Here is a 15,488-nt window from a genome sequence, read left to right on the forward strand (position 1 = left end):
AACTATGTGTGTATATGTAAGCATTTAAACACTGCAGAGAGTACAATTAACAGTAACAGTATTGTAGAAATTCATTTCACCGAAACAATAACGTGGCGCACAGTGTGACGTCAAAAAAGGCGCACACCTTTGACGCTGCGTTTTCTCCGTTTTTCTCGTCCACACGTAAGTGCAAAAACGGAGTTTTCGAAAATATCCACCCTGGCAGGCGTTTTTAGAAATCTCCGTTTTCAGTGACTGAAAACGCCGTTTACGTGTGGACGAAAGGTGCAAACGCATAGAAAAATCTGCGTTTTCAAAAATACCCAGGTACGTGTGGACGTAGCATCAATCTCTCCTTGTTGTATAGCTTAGCTTTTCAAACAGTTTTAACAGTGACTTTAGTCTGACAAAAGCCGAATGACGAATTAGCGCTTTCAGTCAGAGATTGAGCATGCACCGCTTTATTGTATATTGTCAGGGTTCAATGTTGAGAGAGGAATCCATAAATAACCACAGATCCGGGCGGGTGCAATTTAGACGGCATTTTAATGAACACGTGTGAGTTCAACAACCCAATCAGTATTGAACTGCTTTACCATATTCAGACAACGGTTTTATAGGGTTAAGATAATACAGCCCCCTTTTCTGTTGCTAGGCAGATTTAAACAAAGCATACGTCACTCCAAAACCACAATGACTCTTAACATAGTCTAAAACAGAACATCTTCTTCGGGTCGACGCCAGGTGCTTCCTGTCAGCTGTCTTCGCTGTCGCTTATCTTCTGGGACATCTGGTCCACGTTCTGCACAAAATGTCACTCATGCACAACTTTGCAGTCATAAACTCTTACCTACTAAATGAGTCTGTGTGTGTGTGGACGTGCGGGGGCGCGTGCATGCTGTGTACTGCGTACGTGTCGTGACCTCTCACTATTTGTGTCTGTATGTGTATGTCACGTCTGTCTGTGCGTGCAGAGTTTGCATCTGCTTTCTGAACCTTAGTTGACCTCAACTTAGGCAACCAGGCTAAGACCATCCTGTGTGTAATGATCTTAACTTCTATGTAAAATGTATAAAACAACTGTTTCAATCTAATCCAACTACTTAAAGCTTAATCAAAGCTTAATCAGAAATATAAATGCATAAAAGATGATAATAGCATCATCCAAACTGCTCTCAGAATTATTTGCACTGCAACTCTGGTTTTGGTTTCACTTCCTGCAAAGCATGCAGTTTCCCGTCTTATTTTGAGGATACTCAGGGTTAGGCCTTTTCTTTCACAATGCAGTCTGCATAAACATTTAAGATTATAAATTCAAAAGCATTTCGGGTTATAGATTCAACTCAACAGTTTAAAGTGGTTCTTTCTGGACCTGTAATAAAGGTTAATATGATACCAATATGTTTGAACATCTGAATGCAATATCAATACCTCTTGTATCAATACTTCAATACTGATGCAACAGTAATGACAGTAATAACAGTAATAACAAAATAATAAAAATAGAATTAATAAAAATAAAATAATAAATGGAAATAACAAAAATGACAAAAAATAATATTTCGTTCCCAACAATTCCTCTCTTGACCTCTGGATGTTATCCAGAGGTCACCAAAACAAATAAAAGCATGACCGAAACTAATAATTCACAGAGTAGTTCCTAGTCTAAGACTAGATTCACCTTAACTGTAATGGATAAAAAGAACCTTCTCCCTACTATGCTCTTCCCCTCACTTATGTCCATCAATTGTTCTCTTTATTCAAACTTGGTTCAACCTATTATGTTGGGGAGTCTTTAATCAAAAGCATAAACCTAATTATCTTCTGATTTTCTGACTTTTGTTCCTATATAATCTTAAACATCACTCATCTCAATCTACAGCATTTTAACAGTCTTACAGCACTGTTGTCATATGTTTCCTGTTGTTCACTTTATTCAACATCCTGTGCTGTCACAGCTCTGGCCTAAAATCACCTTTCACAAGAAAAATCATCATAACCACTTATTCTACACAAGGGTCAAAGAAAAAACAACCATTTTAATCAACTAAGTGTAAACATATGATCATTAGCTCCTAAATAAATTTCATCATAGCTAAAAGCTGAAATCTAACTGTATTTTAGAACTCACATTTCCTGTGTTATAACCTGTTTTGGTACAGCATTTTATTTCATTTTTGCTGCTCTTAATGTAATGGTACATTCTAATTATATTTTATCAGTCATTATATTCTATCAGTCTTAACCAAAATACATAAGCTTTCCCCCCTTTGGTCCTGGTTTAAAGCAAAAAGAAACCTTGGTCACTTCGACAAGCGTTCGTTATTCTGTAGCTGCATTTTATATAATAAGACTCATTTGGAGCTGCATGTGTTATCTCAATATTTTACATGTCACCCAATTTAGTTACAAGCCCACTCCTATTCAGTTAAATGCTAAATGGATTTCAGGCCTTTTGCCTGGAATCAATACTGTCAGGTGTGTTGATGAACTCTATATGTCTGTAAGCGTGCGCAATCCTTCCATAACTCATATCATCCTCACAGTAGATTGGCTAATCCTAACGCTAACCAAAAGTTTTTGACCCTCAAGAGACGAATTGAGCCACAACTCTTTCAAAGGCACAAAATGCAATGTGTATGAAATCATCCTCATAAAAAGCTCTCCTCTACCCTAGAAATAAATCTGTTTAATATCTGTTTCTAAAGCCTATAGTATAACAACTTATTCTAAAAGTCAAAAAGAAACCAAACATTTTCTACTCATAAAATCTTCACTATTTTTCCCCAAAGCATATCCTTTATTCCCACAGTTTCCCTTTAAGTTTTGTATACAACTTCTTATTAACACCAGCAATTTATCTTCTAAACCTAATTCAGTTCATTTTAATCCTCTCTTTAAAGAATTTAAAGAATTTTACCATATCTAAATTATCAAAAAACCCCAATCGTTATAAAATCATACTAAAACCCATTTCAAATTAAACAAATTAAATCTTAAATCCCTCTCTTTTTTGACACATCTCATGTGGCAAAAAACTCAAAATACTTCACCCAAGCTTAGGAAATTAAAAGGGAAAAAGGTTAGTCATATCATATCATTTCTCAGAACACTTCAGCCATCCTCCTCTCCGGTATTTTGCTCCAGCCCTGAAAACCTGTGTTTAAGGAATAAGATCAATTTAATTATTATGTCAAATCTTCTCCAAGTCGTTGCTCCATGCAAAGTCTGGATCCTTGGAACTTCCTGGAAACAAAACCTGTACTTAACTCTCCCCTTTATGATCCAGTCTGTGTCATGACAAAAAATAAACTTAAACAGAACAGTTATTAATCATGAGTTACCTCAGTTAATGGTAACTTGAGTTATATCAAAAAATGTTTTCCCTTTTAGCATTTTATAATGTAATAATATGGTCTAACCCAAATCAACAAAACAGAAATTTACTCAAAGCGAACATCAGCATCCCCAGATTTAAGTCTCCCACTTGTCCTGCTTATGGCAAAAGCAAAACAAAGCATCCCCTTTCTTTTCCTCACATGGTAAATTTGTCCACATTTATTCATTCCCACCTTAGTCCAGTCACTCACATTCACTCACATGCATTCACACATGATATTTTTGCTGATACTGCAGCCTTCTGCGCAAATAATGAAATGCTCCACATCAGCAAAATGAGCTCAATCATTTGTTTTATTTCGTTTTCCTTTTTAGGAAAATAGTTCTCTATACTTTTGACTGGATTGACTCGCTGCAATCCGTTAAACAGGGACTTCCAATCTGATCAGGTCCCCACAGGTAGCCTTTCCTCCACCCATTGAAATCTGGAAAAGTCACCTCATATCTGTTTGTCCGGAAATTTTGTCAGCGCTGTTAGTTCACTCTCTTCCAGGCCTGCTTAGAACAAAAATGAAAAAAAAAAGAAAAAAAAAGAGAGCTGATTATTAGCTCATCAAAGTACCAAACAAAATCACCTGACAGGTTTATTCTGAGTGCACTACTAAAAAAAATTTCCCGGGCCCCTCTCAGACATATCCATGTCTAATCAAACACCCTCTCTGGAGATAAAACAACAGCCTCCAAAATCAAAAACGATCTCAAAGTTCACCCTTTCAACACACCGAAAACCTCGTCAAAAGATCAAAGACCGTTTGCACAATGTCTCCCTTCCTCACTTTGCCATGTTTTCATTCAGCATATGATCTAAACCGATTTTGACAACGTGTCATCACTACATTATAAATTTCCTGTCCAAATCTGCCCCTCTGAACAGACCTGACCACCGTAATCAAATATCCTGATACTTTACCATTATATATTTCGCCAAATAATCTTCAACAGCCACCGCTCTCTCTTAAACTGAAAGCCTCCGAGACACACACACACAGGAAGTGTCTTTGCTCCAGCTAATTTGCATACTGAGTCATAGCTCAACCGCCAACTTGACAAGAGAAATACATGTTTAAACCTTAACACACTATTGAATTATTTTCATTTTCTTTCTATAATAATCACTGGTTTTAATCACTCAGTACGAGAGCACTCCTAAGTCACTCTTTTAGACTACTTTAGTCACTTTTCTTCTGTTAATTCCCATAGCTCCTTTGAGTCAACTTCAACTTCAAGCTTTAAGTCTATTTTATTAAACATTCACACCATTCTCTCACTCATACAAGTAGCAAGCTGATCTTCATTGCATATGCTTGTGTTCTTAGCCAGGTTTTCAATCAATATCTCTATGCAGTAAGCTTTGATTAGACAAGCTTCATGAGCTTGTCTTTGTAAGGTCAATGCATTTTCTGTTTGTGTGTGGTAGTTTGCATCTATGGCTTCGCAGTCTGTCAGACACCTTTCCAACCCTCCAGTTAAACAGTCAGTTTTCTCCTTCCCCGAATTACTAACCCTCTGTTTTAATTTCCCACCTTAAATAAAAGCACTCCTGGTCTTCAGCCAGGAGTTAGGGCTTGCTTTTCAGGTTCATGGACACATCATTCTGTGAACAATTCAACCAGAAACTTGCGCCAAGGTGTGAAAACGGGTGCATGTGATTAGAGGATCACCAGGGGGTCCTTTGTCCCTCCTTGGGAGGATACTCCCACTGGGTTTAAATCTGGGACTCTCGGCCATTTGACCTTAGAACTGAAGAAGCTTCTCGGATGAGAGGTGAAACGTCTTCAAGCAACTTAAAGAAGTCCAGACGCTTTTCTTTGCAAACTCCTTTGACCACCTCTTGCTTAACATTTTCAGTGCAGGCGTCATTCATACACAGGCCTCTGTCATGTCATTCATTTCAGTCATTTCATATTGTTGTAAAAGTACATAATTAACAAATGTATCAGAAATCATTTTAGTTAGCATTGATCTTATACACGGTAAAATGCATCCTATACATAAGCAAATCAGTAGCCTGGTCAACACCCTTCTTTATGACTCCTATCAACCCCCCCGGATCTTTTCACTACAGGCATCCTGTGGGGGTTAGAGTCAACTGGTAAATTATCCGCATTTACAACTCTTCTCCTGTCCTGTTGTCACCACAGGAAAAGATTTGTAAAGGAAATTGGATCAAGCTGTTTTGATCTTCTTGGCTGAAAGCCTCAACCAGCTTAGCGAAGTGTTCATGATGTAAATGTAGACAAAAGGCTTCTCTGTTTGCATCCTTCTTGCAGAGGACACAAAGAATAGGTGATGTTGCACAAATTTCATGGTAAATCCCCAACTTGGACTGACCCATTGCCCTTCATTCACATAAGCAACTGGCCTGTTTCCAGTTCATTTAGCTGTTCAATGTCCTGCAGCGAGTCAGATTCTTGGAGTCAGACTAGCAGGTCTGTCGTACTGTCTCGCTCTCAGTGATGCTATATGGCCACAGTCCAGAAGAATGTGTAGACAGTGGCATGTGTGCACAAGCATGACAATTGGTCTTGTTGTTTATGTGAGCGGTCGTATTCATAAACTGCTACCAGTAGTTGGTTGAAAACCCATGCGGGTACTGGGTGTGATTTGCTCTGTCCCAGTGCGCTCCTGTCATCCCACTCTGGGTCCACAGGCACAAGAAGGCGAACAGCACATTCCCAGCCATTCTGATGAGTACCTGTGGCTCAGTTGGTTTCTTCACCGGATTGAGACGAGGGGCCCTGGAGGCTTTCCCCCCCCTTTGTACCCAGTCTTCCTGCCACTTACTCCGAGCTGGGCCTGGATGTGTGTCACCTTTTTGCAGTGGCTTTGGTGTATCCAGGTGGGTCGTTCTGCGATTTTCACAGCTGTTGGTGTTGTCAGCAGAGCCTGGTACGGTCCGTGCCACCGTGGCTGAAGCTGAAACTTAAAGGAATTGACGGAAGGGCACCACCAGGAGTGGTGCCTGCGGCTTAATTTGACTCAACACAGGAAACCTCACCCGGCCCGGACACGGAAAGGATTGACAGATTGATAGCTTTATCAGCACCCAGTCTCCTGGCTTCAGACGTTCTTCCTGTACAGAAACAGAATCATCTGGCAGATTATTTGCACTCGTGACTTCTTTGCTTTTCAGCATTTTAATCATCCAGTCTGCTAGTGTGTTTTCTTCTTCTGCTTTATCATTATCAGTACAAAACACTGGAACTCTAAATGGCCTGCCATATATTATTTCAAAGGGAGTTAGGCCATTATCAGTTGGCGTGATTCTCATATACATTTTCACTAGCTCAATGCAGTCTACCCATGTTCTGCCTGTTTCCTCCATTGTTTTCCTGAGCCTCAGCTTTACTGTGCCATTAGTCCTTTCAACCAGCCCTGCACTTTGTGGGTGGTATGAGCAGTGGTTTTTCAGTGTTATCCCCAGATGTTGTGATATTTTCTCAATTACTTCATTCACAAAATGAGGACCATTGTCACTGTAAATAGTCTGGGGGATCCCATGCTCTGGGATCACATTTTTGCATATCGCCTTAGCCACTGAAATAGCATCTGCTTTCTTAGTGGGGACAATTTCAACCCACTTTGAGAACGGGCACACAATTACCAGGCAGTACCTGTAGGTGTTACAGTTAGACAACTCAATGAAATCCATATGGATTACTTCAAACGGGTAGCTGGGTCTGGGAAACCTTCCTCTTCTAGGTCTGAGGTTCCCCTGAGCATTATGTTTACAACATATTAAACATGCTTTACAGAAATGTTTTGAATAAGCATTGAATCCCAGTGTGAAAAACTGCCGTTCGACTGCTGCCACCATCCCGGCTGTGGAGACATGGCAGAGCCCATGGTTCAAAATTGCAGTAGTCCTATATAAGTTCTTAGGCAATATAGGCTTATCACAAAGATAATAGACATCACCTCTCAGGCTTGCTCCTTTAGTGAGCCATAGCTGCTTCTCAGCTGGAGGTGAGTGTGACTGCATGTCTGCTAACACATCATGTGTAATGGGCATAGTTTGCTCCTGAGACGCCAGAATATGAACCCCATGTGTTCCAAGGGCCGCTCCCTTTGCGATTTTATCTGCAAAGGCATTGCCTAGTACAATGGGGTCAGTGCCACGTGTGTGTGCTGCACATTTACAAATTGCAACTTTACTGGGCAGTAAGACTGCTTTCAACAGGTCCTGTAAAAGTGTTGCATGCTCCACAGGTTTCCCTGTTGATGTTGTCATGCCTTGTCTTGACCACTGAGCGGCAAAGAAATGAAGTGTAGCATAGCCTATATATACAGACAGTCAATATGCCTGTGTCCCAATTCAGGGTCTGCACGCTTGAAGTACGCACACTACGCGTACTACGGACGGTGCGTACTATAAGTACGAGAAGTGCGGAAGTGAGAGGCTTGTGAAATGGGACGGTCTAGCCTTCGTCGCGCTGTTCAGGTTGCCTAGCAACCATGATACTAACCGCGAGAAATGTTTCATACAGCTTTGTGTGACAGAAATGAAGGAGAAAAAATGTTTTGTTGGTCATTCATTTTTGTCATGACATCACTTTGATTAGTTGAGACCACAGGACTGTAAAACATGATAGTTGGGCTTCATTTCTGTACTGAACAGTCATTTAAGATTAGTTAGTAAATAATAATTAGCTAATGTTATTGATGAGACTAAAGTCATCTCACTGTGGTAATGTTAATATAATATGGACAATATTATATATCTATATATCTATATCTATCTATATATCTATATATCTAGATCTATATCTATAGATCTAGATCTAGATCGATAGATCGATAGATATATCTATATATATATATATAGATATATATATGAGCTTGAACTCTGGGTCAAAGATTCAAGTAGCAGTTAATTATATTTCCTATCACCTTAAATCTTCACTCAAAGACAAGTATCTCTGACAGTGTATATACAGATGTATTATATATAAGAGACAAACATTGTTCGTTTAATATGTTGGCATTACTAAATTTGGCTCAATCCTTACATACATGTGTAAAAAGAAAATGTACGAGCTGTGATAACTGTTTCTGATAGAATGAAGAGTAGACTGATATATGAAATATTCCTTTATTGGGTGAGAAAATCAGACCATGTCATAACTGCTTTAAGTCATACAGAATAGATATCAGAGCCTTAAACAGGCTGACTTCTGCTAAATGGGTCAAACTGGGCAGAAAGTCTACAAACACATAACATCCTTATAGAATATGATGTAACACTATAGATCAACTTACCTCAGAATATATAAAGCATATAAACAATTACAGCAATATGATGCAACAAACACAGCAGTGCTACTAATCCAAAATACTCAAAGCTTCATAGAACTGAAACAAACATTTATTTTTAGCTCCATTCTGCTGCTGATACATACTTTAGGTTTCTGAATATTAAACTTGTTGCTGCCTTTCATAGTGTGTAACTTGAAGGCCCTGAGTACTTTCTCCCACACTGAAAACACTGGGATGATCACATTATTTGAACATTACCTAATAAGACTGATTCAGGACAGACAATTAGTTATGTTAAGCTTTCCTAGCAGTCCTTCACAAACAGGGAACAGTCTGTCTATTCTCTCCATCTGTCAGCTGCTGCTGGCTCTTCCTCCTCCTCTTCCTCACACACTGCTGAGTTTGTCCTGGTGGATCATCAGGGTGCAAAGCCTCACAGATGATGTGCAGCAGTGGGTCCCTCAGTCTGTCCTCACTCTGGACACTTGCAGTCGTCACACATGGAAATCAAATGTGTGATAAGCTGCAGGATTCAAACACAAGTGTAACTTATAAATACATGTTCATACTTTTATTCCACAATCAGAGAGAAAGAAACAGAGAGAGAGTGCAGGACAGACAGACAGGTGACAGTCTCAGGTGTATACACTGCTACAAAACAGCACAAGAGAAGGAGGATTTAGTGTTTGTGTTATTACGAGTGCTGAACAAGAAGAGTTCCCAGATGGTCCAGTGGACACATGTGTGACTCCTGTGATTAAAGCATCTTTCTTTCAGCTTAACGAGTGAACCGTCAGCTCGCTCAAACACACGTTAAAGTCCGTTTGGCTCGACACCACCGAACAGAGGCAGCAATATAACATAGCTAACATTAACAGTGCAGTGAATCCTGCTTGTGCCGTCATATTCAGGACTGCAAACCGAGCAGCATCACTGACTTTCAGCTTGTTGTGTTTGTGGATATATGACTGACTTTAATTATCCATAAAATCATCACAGTCTCTGTAAGATTAAGGTCAACTATATATATATTTAGAAGTAGAGGCTTTAAAACCAAGTTACCGCTGAAAGTACAAACATCACTAATGTCACATAACTTTGCCGACATGTGACCAACAGTAATGTTTTAATGTTCTTAAACATTCGCACATAAATAAGTGACATAATATTCAGTACTTACTTCTGACAGTTCACTCTTCGGCCGCTCCCTTCTGCCGTATTTTGCGGCACAATTATCCACACCCACCGCCGCGCTATGGATTGTGGGATATATGGGACCACGAAGCGTGCACCGCACCACGCTTGATATTTGAGGAAATCGACGGCGCATTTGGAGTACACTTCAAATTGGGACAGCCGTCGTCGCGTGGCGGTGACGTACTCGCACTTGAAATGCGTACTTCAAGCGTGTATACCCTGAATTGGGACACAGCCATAGTCACTACCTGCCCCTCAGCTGCTTTGCAGGCTTCTGTCAGAGCCACTATCTCAGCTGCTTGGGGAGACATGGAATGCGATAACTGGCCAGCACGGATGAGCCGCACATCATCCACAACAGCAAAGCCTGTTTTAGTCTTTCCCTCTGCCGTTTTAAAACTTGAACCATCAACAAACCAAACCTTGCCCTCAGTGAGTGGTATGTCCGTTAAATCACCTCTAGGTTTACACTGTGTTTCCACATGCTCACGACACACATGTGGTGTGCCCTCTTCCTCTGTGGGCAACAGTGTAGAGGGATTCAAAGTTGTACACCGCTTAATAGTTATGTGTGGCTGGGAGAGCAACAGTGACATTAAAGATAAGTGTCTTGCAGGTGACAAAAATGTCATTTTAGTCTGCAGCAATAAAACATCCACCTCATGTGGAACTAGCAGGGTCAAAGGGTGAAACAAGACAATTTCACCAGAACACTTTACGGCTTCAGCAGCTGCACACACAGATCGCACACAGTGAGGTAAGGCACAAGCCACTGGATCCAGCCTCTTAGAATAATAGGCTACTGGCTTCATTCTACCTCCACACTTTTGTGCTAACATGGACGTCATGAAATGTCCTTTACAGTCAACAGTTTGAACAAAAGGCTTGTTATAATCTGGAAGCCCTAGAACTGATGCTCCTGTCAGCATCTGTTTCAGCATGCACAGAGCTTGCTCCCCCTCAGGGGTCCAACTCAAACTTTCTGACATAGCTAAAGGTTTACTGTACATCATATCTAACAATGGCTGCGCAATTTCAGCGTAATGGGGCATCCATGATCGACAGAAATTTAACAAACCTAGGAATTGCATCATGTGTTTCTTTGTCACTGGCCTAGGTGCTGCCAAAATAGCTGTTTTCCTCTCTGGGTGTATGCTCTTCCCTGCAGCACTAAGCAGATGTCCTAAAAATTTCACTTCTGTCTTTACCCACTGTAGCTTTGAAAGTGAGGCCTTGTTACCCGTTTCAGCTAAGTGAGTTAGCAATGCCAATGATATGTCTCTACAGTTCTGCTCTGAAGTGGATGCAATTAAAATGTCATCGACATATACCAACATCTGTGAATGTGATGGAATTACAAAATCAGACAGACAATTTGTAATATTCTGTGTGAAAATTGTAGGACTGTCACAAAAACCTTGCAGCAATCTGGTGTACGTGTATTTTTTGCCTTGATACGTAAAACCAAACCAACCCTGTGAATTCTCATGCACTGGTATGGAAAAGAAAGCATTACTTAAATCTACCACAGTGAAGTGTGTTTTGTCTGGCTTAAGCTGATTTAACAAGGTGTGGGGATCGGGGACGCATGGAGCTATACTCTCCACTGCCTGGTTTACAGCTCTCAAGTCTTGAATCATGCGCCACGACTGTGAATCAGCCTTTCTAACTGGGAAGATGGGTGTGTTACACACTGCCTGTGGAGCTTCAACTAGTATCCCTGCTTTAATCATATCCTCTATTACTGGTTTAATGCCTTCCACTGCATCAGGCTTCAAGGGATATTGCTTCACTCTTGGCCTAAAAGATGTTTTGGGCTTTATTACTACTGGACTCACTGTTGTCATTAACCTCACATCAGTCTTCCCAGTAGACCAGAGCTTCTCTGGGACCTGTTTAAGCTCCGGGTGATCTCTGACATCTACAATATATCATTCTGTTGTGTCATTCTCACCCCCCTTTAAATGTGTTTGTGGTGTAGTATGTGTCACCCATCCCGGCTTTTTACGAAAGATGCTGTGCTGCATGTCTGTCTCCCAACCCCCTCCAGCTTGCTGCCACATTCCAACACTCTCCCCCTGCCTCACCAAAGATGCTAAGTCTGTCCACTCAGCTGTGCCACTCTTTGTCAGTGAAATATGTGGTGTCTGCCCTGTAAAGAGTTGTTGTGCAGCTTCAGAAAGGATCACACTACATCCAGCCATGGTTTCACCATCAGTGTATATTGCTTTTATGGTGATTCTCTGTGGCCCTAATTTCAGCACTTTATCTGTGTAGGCCTCATCAGGCCCAAGCGTGGTCTTAAATCTCAGTGTGACATGCAAGTCTTCTGGCGCCTGTGTGTTGTGGCTGGTTGTCAACATTTCCTCAGCTGCAGCTAACAGTTTACAGTTTATTTGATCAGGTCTGGAGGCCGACAGGTCAAGTGTCCAGCAATAATGCAAATCCCCACTGTCCTGATGAACCATTGTCTCAGCAGTTTCTCCTTTCCCTGCAGCTATCATCCCAATGGATGTTGGAATTATTGAAATTCCAAGTTTCATCATCATATCTCTTCCCAAGAGATTCACCGGACAAGTTGGGCACATTACAACTGAACCCTGAGCTGCCTCTCCTGTGGTAGGATCTCTAATCCACACAGGTTTAGAGATTCTATGCTGATTTAACTGACCATTTGCAGACTTCACATAAATTGTGCCACTTGAAGGATCAACTCCTGACACATGATCTTTTAAAACAGTTTTATCTGCCCCTGAATCACACAGAAATTGAATGGTTTTACCCTGCACAGTTAACGTGCGAACTGGTTTTACTTCTTTCCCTGACAGGTTTAACAATACTTCAGTTAAGTCTAGAGTCTGAAACACAGGCTGTTGTAAATTCTGGCAAACTAAAGGATCATTTGTACATGTATGTGTGTTAGCAGTGTCAACAGGTGCTAGTCATTTATTATAATAAGGGTTTCTTGCATCAGGGCGTTTATACTCGTCAAGCATGCGATCAGGACACTCTCTTGCGTGGTGGCCCATTTCCCCACATGCATAGCACTTATCATCTCTTTTACCACGGTTGCCACGGTAAATTGCCATGAGCCTCTATTTCTTCTACTCCTGCCTGTATTTTGCTCTCTTCCAGCCTGTCCCTGAAACAAAATTTCACCTGCTAAAAAGGCAGCGGCCTCAGAGCTTTGTAACTTCTTTTTTAAATTTTTAATAACTTCCTGCGCATGGTGGGCCCAATTCATGCATTCAACGGACCTGTCAGTGTTCTGATTAACATTTTGTTTTCTGATGAAAGCAGCAATGCGTGGATGGAAGCCATTCATCAGAGCATGCTTTAACTGCTGCTGATATGGGCTGGCCTTCTCTGCACTCTCTTCAAGGCCGCTATGCTCTTTAAAAACTTCCTCTAATCTCGCCCTGAACTCATGAACATCCTCTCCTTCTTTCTGCACACATTGGGCGATTTTGTTGTAATCTACAGAAGCTTTAAAGGTAGTTCTAAGACGCTCATAAACCCCATCAACTTGGCCTCTTAGATTGTCATGGCCATAGGGTAGGACAGTATTACCATCCCTCCCTGTGTAGGTGCCTCGCACCCGAGCCCAGTTATATGTGAGACACCTAAAGGTGGCTTCTGTTTCCTGGCCGTTTAAGCGGTACGAGGAGCAGAGTTGCTTGTGTCGGGCGATAAATTCATCAACATTAGTCAACGGGTCTCCTAAACCTTTACATGCCTCTGCACATTCAGATTCACTCCATGGCCTGTAAACACAAATAACACGGCTTCGGTCACCTTCAACACCAAAATGGGGATTCGCGACCTCCACCATGGGAAAGGTATCTACTGCATGGACAGGGTAGACAGGCATACCAGCTGCACTCGCCTCATCCCTTTTAGTTTTGGATCTAGTGTTATAAGGGCTTAAATATTGTGCTGCGGCATCCCCAAACTCCTGTCGTACTCTATCCTCCTCCTCTTTCTCCCTCTCTAATGCTGCTCTACGCTGTTGGTCCCTTAATGTCAGCACCACTGAAGTAGACTGCACCGTCTCATCTTCAGGTTTCACAGCTAATGCTTGCAAAGCTGCTCTCTCTTAGCTCACTGCCTCCTGTCTTTTCTGCGCCTGCTCTAACCACAGTTTAGCGGACGCCAGTTGTAACTCTCGCTCTTGTTTCAATTTCCCTTTTGCACAAGCTGCCTTTACTGTCAACTGCTCTACTAACATTTGACATTGTCCTACAACCAATTTACCTTCAAAATCATATTTCTTGCGCCAATGTCCTAAATACTTTGTGCTTCCAGGAGCAAAGTTCATCATAAACTTCTCGTCACCCTCTGACGCACTCTTAGTTGCTTGGAAACCCATAACAACAACAACAACAGCTGTCACAGACCACGTGTTCTGCTCTGCATCCACTCACACAAACACACTCACAACAACAACAACAATAACAAAGAATAGGCCTATTGTCCACTACAAATGGACTCCGCGGAACTTCTCAACACCCGACTGAGCGGCGGAGAAAGTATTACAGGACCCCACAAAGCGGTCCGTATTTCGCCCCACTAAGACGGCGAACCAAAAAAGTTCAAACTGCGCAACTCTGCGACTTAATGCTTCTGTACAAAAAACCCCACTGAGCGGCTTTGTACATCGCCCCACTAAGACGGCGAATTTTAGCCCCACTAAGCGGCCACGGACAACGCCCCACTGAGCGGCGAAGATGTACAGTTATAGAGATGGACTCTAAATTTACTTGGAGTTGTTCATTGCGAGTAGCATCAGTCCCGAATCCCGTCAATCACCATCCATCGAGGAGAAAAACAGACGGCTAATCCACCGGCCCGATGACGAATTCTCACGCCTCGGAGCTTTGCTGCAGGACCTCTATAAATCCTGGCTGACGTCAGTCTTTCGGCGTCTCTTTTCCCCTCGGTGAATGTCGATTCCAAGGATCCGGCTCAAGAAGGACCAATTAATGATAGGTTTGTAGCATAAACCTATTCGCTGGAACGTTCAGGACAATTTGCTACACAGCAAGAACAAGACACAAGTAGGCAACGTTCTTTGTGTTACTCATGCATGAGGGAGGCCTGCCTGGAGCCGTCATTCCACCTACTTGACCTCCATCAGACTCTCAGCCAGGTTCCCCATAGCACTCCTTTTATTGTGGTTACTTGAATAAGCATAGGGTCATTAACATATAACGGCTTACATGGGTATACATGTGAACAAAGAATACCCTGCCTGTGGTTTTGTAAGTGTGTGTGTGTGTGTGTGTGTGTGTGTGTGTGTGTGTGTGTGTGTGTGTGTGTGTGTCAGCTGCTGACCAAAAGGGTCATAAAGCAGGAACAACATCCTAGGTCATAAAGAGGGTAATCTCCCCACACCCAATCTATGGTTCACCCTAGATAACACAGTGAAGCCATACAAAGGGCAGGAAGTTTTACCAACATCAAACAGACCTTCACAAGGATGTTGCCTGTGATAAAACACTACAGCCCCCCACTCAGAACCTCGAGAATCTGGGGAGGGGAGAACAAAAGAATTCCTTTCAACACACAGTTAAAGTACAAATGGTAAGAATAAAAATGACAAACATTTAACAATTCACTCTAACAAAGGCAAAGACTCAAAAGGATTCATCACT

The sequence above is a fragment of the Oreochromis aureus genome, linkage group 19 (assembly GCF_013358895.1).
Source record: "Oreochromis aureus strain Israel breed Guangdong linkage group 19, ZZ_aureus, whole genome shotgun sequence".
Classification (NCBI taxonomy): domain Eukaryota; kingdom Metazoa; phylum Chordata; class Actinopteri; order Cichliformes; family Cichlidae; genus Oreochromis; species Oreochromis aureus.